General features: G+C 43.3%; 1 long non-coding RNA gene across 1 annotated transcript; it reads left to right on the top strand.

The window, feature by feature from the left end:
• The first annotated feature begins 2,272 nt into the window (after positions 1 to 2,272).
• On the top strand, positions 2,273 to 11,975 carry LOC147583789 (uncharacterized). The gene is made up of 4 exons (XR_015242238.1): positions 2,273 to 2,757; positions 10,205 to 10,258; positions 10,741 to 10,829; positions 11,953 to 11,975. It is a non-coding gene; the product is annotated as an uncharacterized LOC147583789 (long non-coding RNA).
• Positions 11,976 to 11,978: the final 3 nt, after the last annotated feature.

Genomic DNA, 11,978 nt, shown 5'->3' on the forward strand with positions numbered 1-11,978 from the left:
ATGTAAATTAAAAAAAATAAAACTAATAAAAAATATTTATTTTCGGGAGAGTGCAAATGGGGGCAGGGTGGCAGAGAGAGGGGGACAGAGGTTCTAAAGCAGGCTCTGTGCTGAGAGGCTGACAGCAGGCTGACAGCCCGATGCAGGGCTCAAACTCACAAACCATGAGATCATGACCCGAGCCAAAGTCGGGTGTTCAACCGACTGAGCCATCCAGGCACCCTCATATACAATTTTTTTTAAATTTTTTTAAGTTTATTTTTTAATTTATTTTGAGAGAGAGAGTGTGGAAGGGGCAGAGAGAGATGGAGAGAGAGAATCCCGAGCAGGCTCTGCACCATCAGCACAGAGTCTGATGTGGGGCTTGAACTCACGAACTGTGAGATCATGACCCGAGCCGAAACCGAGTCAGACACTTAACCGACTGAGCCACCCAGGCTCCCCCCTCATATATAATTTTTAAAAGCACTTTTTTGGGGGCACCTGGGTGGCTCAGTCGGTTAAGCATCCAACTCTTGGTTTCAGCTCAAGTCAGGATCTCATGGTTCCTTGAGTTCGAGACCCACCTCCAGCTCTGTGCTGACAATGCAGAGCCTGCTTGGGATGCTCTGTCTCTCTCCCTCTCTCTCTGCTCCCCCCTGCCCTTGTTCTCTCTTGCTCTCAAAATAAACATTAAAAAAACAACATTCAATGATATTTAAGAAAAATTAAAATAAAAACACTTCTTTGCCTATATAAAATTTAATGATTTATGCAATAAACATGAAACATTAATGTAGCAAAATAGGTATCAATTCAATAGATGGGTACAAAACATTTAATGATTCACATGAACAAGTCTGGATGAAATATGTTTTAAATCAGTATTTCAAAAGATCTTTTATTAACTGTACAAAGATAACCCACTCAAAATCACAGCAAATATAACTTTAGAACCATTCCTGAATAAGGGAAGAATGCCCAGTGTTAGTGGTTTTTCACAAAGCAAGAACAAAAATATACATGTGAACAAAATATGAAAGATTTATAAAATTGTCATTACATTGAAAACACAAGGAATCAATGATTAGAGTTTACCATTACGTCCAGTGTAACCAAAAACAAATAAGGGGAGGGGCGCCTCAGCTCAGGTCATGATCCCAAGGGTTGTGAGATGAAGCCCCCCCCCCCCCCCCCCCCCCCCCCCCCCCCCGTCAAACCTGCGTAGGATTCTCTCTCCCCTTTCCCCTCTCCCTGACTCGAGAACTCTCTTGGTCAAAAACAAAAAACAAACCAGACTTCTTAGCTATATAAAAATTAAAAGTTTCTACAGTTATTAATGAAACATTAACTTAACAAGAGACATATCAATTCAATGTATGCATAAAGCACGTTGCATGATGTACATGGACATTTCTTTCACTTTTTATTGATGAACAACTGACATACAATACTGGATTACCTTTAGGCGTCCACGTAGCAATTTGATATATATATATCCTATACAATGCACACATCCTAAAATAGTCACCACAGTAAGTCTAGTTACCATCTGTCACCAAAGTTGTTACAATGTTGGATTGGCTTATATTCCCTATTGTGAACATTATATCCAGTGTCCCAGTTATTTTACAACCGGAAGACTGTACATCTTAATCCCCTTCACTTATTTCCTCCATTCCCTCCCACTCCCCTCCACTAAGTCTTGAGTAGATGTACTCTAGTCCTGTTTAAAGATATCTTTACTAACTGCACAAAGGCCATCCAATGAAAACCACAGCAAACGTGATTAGGGGAGCAACTTTATAACCATGCCTGAAGAGAGGAATGCCTGGTATCAGTGCGATCTCACAAAAACAGATATACATATTTGACACAGAAAAAGGAACGATTTACAGGAACTGTCATAACAATGAAAGCAAGGCATCAACGACTAGACTTTAGCGTCGTGTCCAACGTAAACGACAATGAGAGGAAATCAAGACCTAGAGACGGGATAGACTGCGGCAGACAGACTATGTGACGGACTCTCGGGCTTAACGACAAGGACAACGACGTAGAGTCTCCAGGACGTGCAGGGAGGCCGGCAGGAAACCATTTACTGAGCAGGCTGTGGGGTTGAGCCCATTGGCGCCCTGCCACCGCCCCAGGGAGCTGGGCCCCGCCCCCCACCCCCGGCTCGGTCCCCACCCCGCCCCGCGCAGGGTCCCGCCCCCCGCCCGTAGCGGCGCCCCCATACCTGTTCCTGCCCCAGCCTTGTCCTCCGGGCGGGATCTAGGCCTCAGGCCCAGCGCGAAGCCCACGCCCGAGGGAAGCCCAGTTCCGCCGTCTGAGGTGGAAGCCCCGCCCCCGGTTCCCGGCAGGAAGCGGAAGTGGTGTCACGCGTTCGCCGGAGTTTCTTCGCCTGCTGCTTCGCGCAGTATTGAGCACGTTGGGCTGCTGGTGGTTGGACGTGGGCCCGCTGTGGTGGGGAAGGCGTGAAGGGAGGCAGGAGGTGGGAGTCCAAGGCCGGTTTTAGTCGGGGTCGGCGATGGTCCTGCCATCTAGGCTCGCATCCGCCTAGACCGCCCGACAGGCCGCTGAGGCCGGCGGTTCTGGCGCGGAGCCGCTGTGGTCCTGCTGGGAGGGCGCGTGCGCGGGGTGTTCGTGGCCACTGTGCTCGCCTGTCCTGCAGTGTGCAAGCGGCCTTTGTGACTTTTGTCCCAAAGGAAAAGAGTTTCTGCTGCTGGGAGTGGCCCAGACTCCGCCGCGTTACTCGCAGCCTCAGGGACCCGGCCGGTGAGCGTTCTGGAAAGTTGGTTCAGCGGGGCCTGTGTTTCCTTTCGGTGGGGAAGAGGCAGTTTTATCTGAGAATGTGGCTTTGTCTGCGCTCGTCTTTTCTTCGGGACACACTGTCTTAGGCAGGTGATATGCTTTCTCGGATGTGTGTAGTGTGCATGTTTCAGTACCTAGTTATACACACGTGCTCCACTGGTCTTTGTATTAAAGAGAAACCGTTTTCACGTCGCTTTTCCTGAGACCCTCCTGAGCCTGTCCATTCCCACCAAGTTGCAAGCCAGGGACTTCGGGAGAAAAGAATGGAGGCGTGAATACTCCATTTTCAGAATAACTGGATTTCCCATTAACAGGGCATTTGGACTAAGTTTTTTCCCGACATTTTTTGCGTAAAATCTTAAACCTAAAGGAAATGTAAGCAACTGTTGCTATGAATGTGCACCGAAGCAGATTCACCCATTTTCGCATTTTGCGTGGTTGCGCTCTTTGGATAAAGAAATGTATTTTTTAGCGGATTGTTTGCGAGTAAATAGGAAATAAATTGTAGACATGATACATGACCTTTAAATACTCGGTAATGCATGTTTTAAGGATGAGGTTTTACTACTGAAATCATAATACAGTGATTCAGCCACGAAAATTAAAAATGTTATGCAATATGTACTGTATAAAAAGTAAAATTTTCCACTTTACCTCAGAATATGTTTTGGATCTCGGATGTATTCAAGGTTTATATATGACAATTGTTTGTCTCTTAGGCTCTTCTAACCTGCGGCAGAGCCATTGTTTCTTCATGATACTGACTTGGAAGCCTCACACGCTCTTTGCGAAACTCAGAGTTTCTGAGATTCCTGATGTTTCCGTGCTGTCTTTATTTAATTTTTTTAAATTTTTTTTTTTGAGAAAGAGACAGAGTGTGAGCGGGGGAGGGGCAGAGAGAGAGAGGGGAAGACATAGAATCTGAAGCAGGCTCCAGGCCCTGCGCTCTCAGCACAAGAGCTCCACCCAGGGTTCAGATCCTGACCTGAGCGGAAGTCCGACGCTTGGAGCCACCCCAGGCGCCCCTATTTATTTATTTTATTTAAAAAAAATTTTTTTTCAACGTTTATTTATTTTTGGGACAGAGAGAGACAGAGCATGAACAGGCGAGGGGCAGAGAGAGAGAGGGAGACACAGAATTGGAAACAGGCTCCAGGCTCTGAGCCATCAGCCCAGAGCCCGACGCGGGGCTCGAACTCCCGGACCGCGAGATCGTGACCTGGCTGAAGTCGGATGCTTAACCGACTGCGCCACCCAGGCGCCCCTTTATTTATTTATTTTAAATGTTTGTTTATTTTGGGGAGAGGGAGCCTGAGTGGGGGAGGGGCAGTGAGAGAGAGGGACGGAGATTCCTAAGCGGGCTCTGAGCTGACAGCAGAGAGCCCACTGTGGGGCTCAAACTCACAAACAGTGAGACCATGACTTGAGCTGAAGTCTGCCTTTTTATTTTTTTAATTTATTTTTATTTTTAATTTTTTTTAATTTTCGAGAGAGTGGGCGCGAGTGGGGTAGGTCCAGAGAGATAGGGGAACAGAGGTCCAAAGCGGGCTCCCTGCTGACAGTAGAGAGCCTGATACAGGGCTGGAACTCAGAAACTGGAATCATGACCTGAGCTGATGTCGGACGCTGAACGGACTAAGCCACTCAACACCCCTCTCCTCCCAAATCCCTGCTTAACCGACTGAGTCACCCCAGGTGCCTTGCATGCTGTCTTTATTTTCTGTAATTTCATACACTGATAAGTGAGTCCAGTAACCAGGCTTGCCAACTTTTTGTCTGAAAAGGCCCAGGTAGTAATGTAGCTAAAGTGCTGAAAATACAGGTTCATATAAGAAAAATGCCAGGTAAAGGTTAGTGAGTAACTGCAGGTGGGCTGTGAAGATCAGGTCCATTACTGTCTTGGAGTCCATCATGCAGGGTCTTGTGGCTCAGGCAGTACTTCTTGCCGAAGGGGGAAGTTTAGGTTTCCATCAGGGGATCGTTTGCCCACATGGTCTTTTGTCTGAGTTCAGAGAGAACCTGGAAAGAAGACCCTAATCAGTTAGAAAGTTTGAGGTTAAAGTGGAGGTGGCTGAAGTCCTCTTGCATTGAGTACATTCTGCTTTGCTGGCCATCCGGCCTGGAATTCTTCAGCTCTGCCTTTGTAGTTGCACAAGCAACCATACCCCTTACTAAACAAATGTGTGTGGTTTTGTCTAGTAAAACTTCATTTGCACAGTAAAAGTTTTTTTTAAAAAAAGTGGGGGCGCCTGGGTTGCTCAGTCTGTTGAGTGTCTGACTTCACTCAGGTCATGATGTCACCGCTTGTGAGTTCGAGCCCCACGTCAGGCTCTGTGCTGACAGCTCGGGGCCTGGAGTCTGCTTGGGATTCTGTGTTTCCCTCTCCCTCTGCCCTAACCCACTCCCGTTTTGTCTCTGTCTCTCTCAAAAATAAATAAACATTAAAAAAAAACAAAACTTCATTTGCAGAAACAGGCCTGTCAGTTTTAGTTTCCGAACTTCAGTTTCAGAGGCTTCAAAATCTGTCACAAACTATTTTGTGGGTGATGTGTACCTAATTATATTGCGTAAAGAGTTTTAAACGTACATCAAGTGTCATTTGATCTCCATCACAGTCCATTTGTAAAGTACTCCTCAAATTTAGTCACAGTCTCATGAAAATATTTTACCTAAAAACTAATGTTACCCTGTAATAGCTTGTATAGTAATCAAAATGGGAAGGATGTAGCAGAAGTGAAAGCCTAGTTTATGCAAATAAATACATGGACATAAATAAACAGATACAAGCATAGACAAAATATGTCAACCCAGTACAGTTTAGGTTTAGTTTAGGTTTCTGGAATTGGTCTCGAGGTGATTGTAGATGTCCATGGTTTATTTCTTCAAAGCCAGTCCTCTATTTCCCAGTCCTTGGGCAAACTGGATGTTGGTGTTAGTCTTTGCAGTTCCCTCAGCAGTGTCGGTATTATTCCTGGATGATTATGTCCAGTGGTGGGGAGTTCCAGGATCCTCCTTTTAACTTTTCCTACTATAATGGCCCTTACCCTATGTGTCAGAGATAAGGGAATTCTGCCAGTTGGCAAGAATGTCTATATTGCAGATACATTTAGATGCTATAGCTGGGTTTAATCTGAGTTCATTGGACTTTTTATTTATTTATTTTTATTAAAAAAGAATTTTTTTTACTGTTTATTTTCGAGAAGGGGGGGAGACACAGAATCCGAAGCAGGCCCTAGGCTCTGAGCTGTCAGCATACAGCCTGATGTGGGGCTTGAACCCACAGACTGAGATACCTGAGCCAAAGTTGGACGCTTAACCGACTGAGCCACCCAGGCGCCCCTGGAGTTAAGACTTTTTAAAAAACTACTGTGCTACGGGTGCAGAGCCCTACTTGGGGCTTGAACCCACAAAACTGAGATCAGGACCTGAGCTTCTAAAAGCAAGAATCGGATGCTTAACCATCCAGGTACCCCACTCCTTGATTTGTTGATATACATTGGAAGAGTAACAGAGATACAAACAACTCACAGACCCTACAGGTGATGGAGAGTAATAGGGAAGTTCACATTTGTACAGGGCCCTTCACCCCAAGACTGGGTCAGACCTTATTGTCAGTGATATCATTGCAGTCAACTGTTTGTAAAGAAGTTTGCTGGGTTGCCTGGGGCAGAGGTAGTTGGCACAATGGACAAGCATTTGAAAACCTCTGGATTACAGTCAAGCCATGACTGGTGAGCAGATGAGTGGAGGGAACCATGGGTGACAACAGGTATAAGAAACAGCACCCGAGTATCCACATGAGGGGTTCTGTGGGGAAGAAGTTTACAGACATGCCCTAGCTGGTGGGTGAGTGCTCAGAAGCATGAGACCCCACACTCATATTAGAGTACTTAACTACATCTCCTGAAACCTGGGATATATATTTTGTCAGGGACTGTTATTTCAATGTAATCTAGATAGATGTACTGTGTTTTTTATAAATTAAAACAATTTTTTTTTATTAAATGAGCCTCCACACCTACCTTGGGGCTTGAGCTCATGACCCTGTGATCCGGAGTTGGGTGCCCTGTTGACTGAGCCAGCCAGGTGCTCCTAGTTAGATGTGCTTTGAGTGATGTAGGGACTCTGGTCTTGGTCTGTCAGTCAGCAATCACTTGGTGCCTTCACTGAGCCAGGGCCTATGTCACGTATTGGAAAATAAAGGGCATCTTTGATACCCAAAGAGCTCTCCAAAAGAAAATGGATCTCCATGTCAGACAACATTGTCATAAATCGTTACTACACATAGAGTTCTTTACGGTAGGTGATTCAATATCTCTAATGTGATTCAATTTCAAAATTTGTATGTACCCAATAATATTGTTGCACAAGGTATAAACCAGTGCTTGACAGAAACATAAGAAGAAGTGGACAAGTCCAAAATTCACTGGGAGATTTAAGAATGTTTTTCCCTTATTGTTTCTTTAAATAGAAAAAAGTCAGCATATATATTTGTAAACGTTTTACAAACTGAGTAACCTATCTAGGAACTGATAGAAACTGAAAGAAATCAGAAACAGATTGTGTGGAATTAGGGTGAGGGCGTGAACTAGAAGGCTGAAGAGGGCTTTTCAGGGAGACGAGTATGTTGTCTGTGTTTTTAGAAGTTCAATATGCTGTCCATTCTCTATTTTTTTAAGACTGTGATAAGGTGAGTAACTACAGTTGTTAGAGCTCATCCAGAAAATACTTAAGATCTACACTTTTGATTGCATAGCACTTACATCTCCATCAGAAAAGGAAACAAAACCAAATGGAAAAATGTTTGTGCACATGCCACAAAAGTAAACACATTTGTGGGCTTATTCAGCCCAAAGGCCCCATTTTGAGACCCCTAGGAGTAAGTGCAATCTATACTAGCATTTGAGATGCAGTGTTTGTGACAGCTTGTTATTTTCAGGGTTCTGGTCTTTTCACCTGTAGAATAAGAATTCTTGGAAAAAAAGATTTTTGGGTCATGAGGGTTAATTTCATTTATGGTAAAGAAACTGGAACTTCTAGTGTTTACCATCATTTGGATTCAGTTTTGTAGATCAGCATTTGGGCTGCTGTTCTGTGTTTAATTTATTGAAAAGTCATTAATTTTTGTAAGTTCATTTATTTATCACGTGCACACGTGTGGGAGGGGGAGAGAGAGAGAGTGGGGGAGAGACCATCCCAAGGAGGCTCCACACTGTCAGCGTGGAGCTTGATGCCGTCTTGAGCCAATGAACTGTGAGATCATGACCTGAGCTGAAATCAAGAGTAGGATCCTTAACTGACTGAGCTACCCTGGTGCCCCAGAAGTCATTAGTCTTTAACATAGGAGTTATCGTTTGAACTGTATCAGGTTAAAAGATATTAAAAGAAGGAAGCCTTATGATTTTTTTTAATGTTTTATTTTTGAGAGAGACAGAGAGAGAGAGCATAAGTAGGGGAGGGGCAGAGAGAGAGGGAGACATAGAATCTGAAGCAGGCTCCAGCTAATAGCTCAGAGCCTGACGCAGGGCTTGAACTCAAGAGCTGTGAGATCATGATCTGAGCTGAAGTCGGATACTTAGCCGACTGAGCCACCCAGGCAAGAAGGAAGCCTTATTAACAATGGAGTAAATATAAAAACCTGGTGAGAAGCGATAATACAAAAAGAAGGTTTTCTGGGAAGACTCATAAAATAGACCAGTGTGAAACACAGACTGATTTGGCATTGCTCCTTTGCCAGGGTAAGGGGAAGTGGGCAAACCTTAACTGAACTAAGCCTCAGTCAAGACCCGTTGAAGCTGCTGAATACTTGAAATGTCTTCTGAGTCTTTAAAATCCTTCCATCATTATTTTTCATATATTTTTGGGTCCTGTTTAGAACAGCCTATGGTTTTTTTCTTTTTCTGTCTTTACCTTGCCCAAGAAGCAATCCAAAATATTCATGTATACCTTTGTGCTTGTATATAGGATGGTCTTTATTTTCTCACCTATTTGAGTTTTTCCTCCATAAGCTCTGATGAATGGATGTATCCATTAATAATTGAGTATCTTGTCCCTTAGGAATGTTGGGTCATTAAATCCTGGGACATTTTTTGTATATTTCACTGTTTTCTACTTAGTGCCTAGCACAGGACCACAATTATCTTAATTGTTTGTGGAAAGAATAAAAGAATAAACCTATTATAACTTAAAAAAGGAGGTTCAGGGCTCCAAGCCACTGTAAGCTCCATCAACCAAAGCTCAAGGTATTAACTAAATAAAACACTTCATTTTTCTCTTCTATATAATGTCCAGCAGTATTCTAGGCTAATGCTAGCCAATGGACATATGACCTGCAGGCCATGTATATGATTAAAGCTTTTCTGTACATGAAATAAACAAAAAGAGATCATACGTAATAATGTACTTTATCCCATCTATTCCAAATATTTCAGCATGTAACCCATATAAGAATTGAAGTTTTTTTTTTATTTTTTAAATTTTCTTCAATTTTTTTTTTTTTTTAATGTTTATTCATTTTTGAGAGACAGACAGCACCAGCAGGGGAGGGGCAGAGAGGGAGACACAGAATCTGAAGCAGACTCCAGGCTCTGAGCTGTTGGCACAGAGCCTGCTGCAGGGCTCGAACCCACAAGTAGTGAGATCGTGACCTGAGCTGAAGTTGGACACTGAACTGACTGAGCCACTCAGGCACCGCTAAAATGGAAGTATCTTAAATTCTTTAAGTCATAGTAAGATTTCAAAATTCGCTGGACATAAAATTTTCATGACATGTACTTCGTATGTGCATGTAATAAATACAGTTGAGAATGTAGATGTATTTAAGTTTACCTAAACAAAATTTAAAATCCTGTTTTACTAACTGCATATCAGGTACTCAATAGCGTATGCGACTGGTGGCTACTAAACTGGACAGTGCAGGTCTAGATTGACAACTGATCATATTTGCGAATAAGAACCTCAGATCACACATTTGAGACAAGCCTATCTGCATTCAATTCTGGATTTCATTTTCCTAATTGGAGGGTGGTGGACCAATGATTAGTGTTCTATGAATCTAGCTTTATCAGCTATTAAGTAGAGCTAGTGATACCTATTGAAATGGGTTGTTATGCTAATTAAGTGAGCTGGTATACATAAAATTAGTGAGACAGATATCTGTTACATACTGATTTGCAGTGAATGGTAATTGATATTAGTGACTTTCATGCCATAGATTATACCATTTTCAGTAATTTCCCACATACCACCTTCAGAGAGACAGCCAATGTGTGATGTTTGATGATGGATTGGCAATGCTTGCTGATTAATGATTGGTATGAAAAGGACTGTGGGTATCCCAATGTCAAGAATAATGAAGATTGTCATATTCACCTAGATTCATAAATTGTACTGAAGTGATCAAATTTCCCAGTAGGTAGACTTCACCGTCACTCTCCCAGGATGGCAACCATTGACTTGACCCATGGTAAGTCATTATTGATTCTCATTTCCAGAGAATTCTAAAGGTCATCCCCACACAACCTGGAGTCCAACAACCTGGTCCTAAATTAGTCACTGCTGTTCTTTTAGAAAGAGCTGAAATATGCCAGAGAATGCTATTATCTAAGTCAGCTTCCTCGTGTGTGTGTTGGGAATTGGTGGTACATAATCTCATTGATGAGTTTTATTATTTTGGGCAAATAACCAAATGTTTTAGGGGTTAAGTTTCCATACCTGTAAAATAAGACCATGACCTCTTTCTTCATGGGTAGCATGTCTAGCAAGTCCCTTTTCTGGCTCCAGGTGAGGCAGGGCTATTGTATTTTATGGCAGTAGTGTGTGTTTCTGTGAGATTTCTCATGCAGGGATATATGGGGATCTTAAATTAGGATGGAATGATTTTCAGGTGGGTGATTCTGGGAACTAGGGTCAATTCTGTATTCTGAAGTATCCTTTCCTTTCCCCAAGATCTTCTTTCTAGGAATCCTTTCTCCCATCCTGAGGAAAACACAGAGGTAGAAGGGATGGTGGCTGTCAGACCGAAAAATTATAATCAGGTAATAAAAAAGCATATCAGTCAACAGAAAGCCATATTTACATCCACCAGGTGAACACATTGTTTCTAGGCACACCTGTGTCCTGAGCTTCCTAAAGCAAATAAACTCCAGACAAGGACTGAGTCCCCAGATGAATTTCCTCTGGAAGTAGAAACTCTCCTATCAAAAAGGGATTACCCTGAAAAAATTCTGGTATTTCGGTAATCAATCCAGAAGCTCATGGATTCCAAATGCAGGCTTCCGCCTTGCTGTAAGCTCTGACATGACAGTATAAGTGTCCTTTTCTCAAAGAATTCAGTTATTCTGTGCTGTTTATGAAGGATCTGTAGCATGCTCAGGAGTGTGTTATAGTAGAGGAAACTGTGAAGACCTACTACTGTGGTTAAGCTGACATAAGGTCTTGTTTATTTTTTTATTTTTTATTTAAAAAAAATTTTTTTTAACGTTTTATTTATTTTTGAGACAGGGAGAGACAGAGCATGAACAGGGGAGGGTCAGAGAGAGGGAGACACAGAATCTGAAACAGGCTCCAGGCTCTGAGCCGTCACCACAGAGCCCGACGCGGGGCTCGAACTCACGGACCGCGAGATCATGACCTGAGCTGAAGTCAGCCGCTTAACCCACTGAGCCACCCAGGTGCCCCATAAGGTCTTGTTTAAAAGGTGACATTAAGGGGCGCCTGGGTGGCTCAGTCGGTTAAGCGGCTGACTTGGGCTCAGGTCATGATCTCGCGGTCCGTGAGTTCGAGCCCCGCGTCGGGCTCTGTGGTGACGGCTCAGAGCCTGGAGCCTGTTTCAGATTCTGTGTCTCCCTCTCTCTGACCCTCCCCCGTTCATGCTTTGTCTCTCTCTGTCTCAAAAATAAACGTTAAAAGAAAATTAAAAAAAAACCTAAAAATAATTAAAAAATTAAAAAAATAAAAGGTGACATTAAAACCATATGAGTGGAGAGGAGCAGCGAGTGAGTCTAGATTGAGAGAAGAGTACCTAGGACCACAGAACCATGGGAGGATAATGAGAAACCTCATAACCCTGCATCGGTATTGAGTCTCCTGTCCTCATTCTCCCATGAATGTTGGCGGAGATGTTTCTTGTCTGAAGCCAATCCCGGTGTGATGGTTTAGATTGCAGTGACCTTTGACGACGCAGT

Source organism: Puma concolor, chromosome A2 (assembly GCF_028749965.1).
Source record: "Puma concolor isolate L17-30 chromosome A2, mPumCon1.1.hap2, whole genome shotgun sequence".
NCBI lineage: Eukaryota > Metazoa > Chordata > Mammalia > Carnivora > Felidae > Puma > Puma concolor.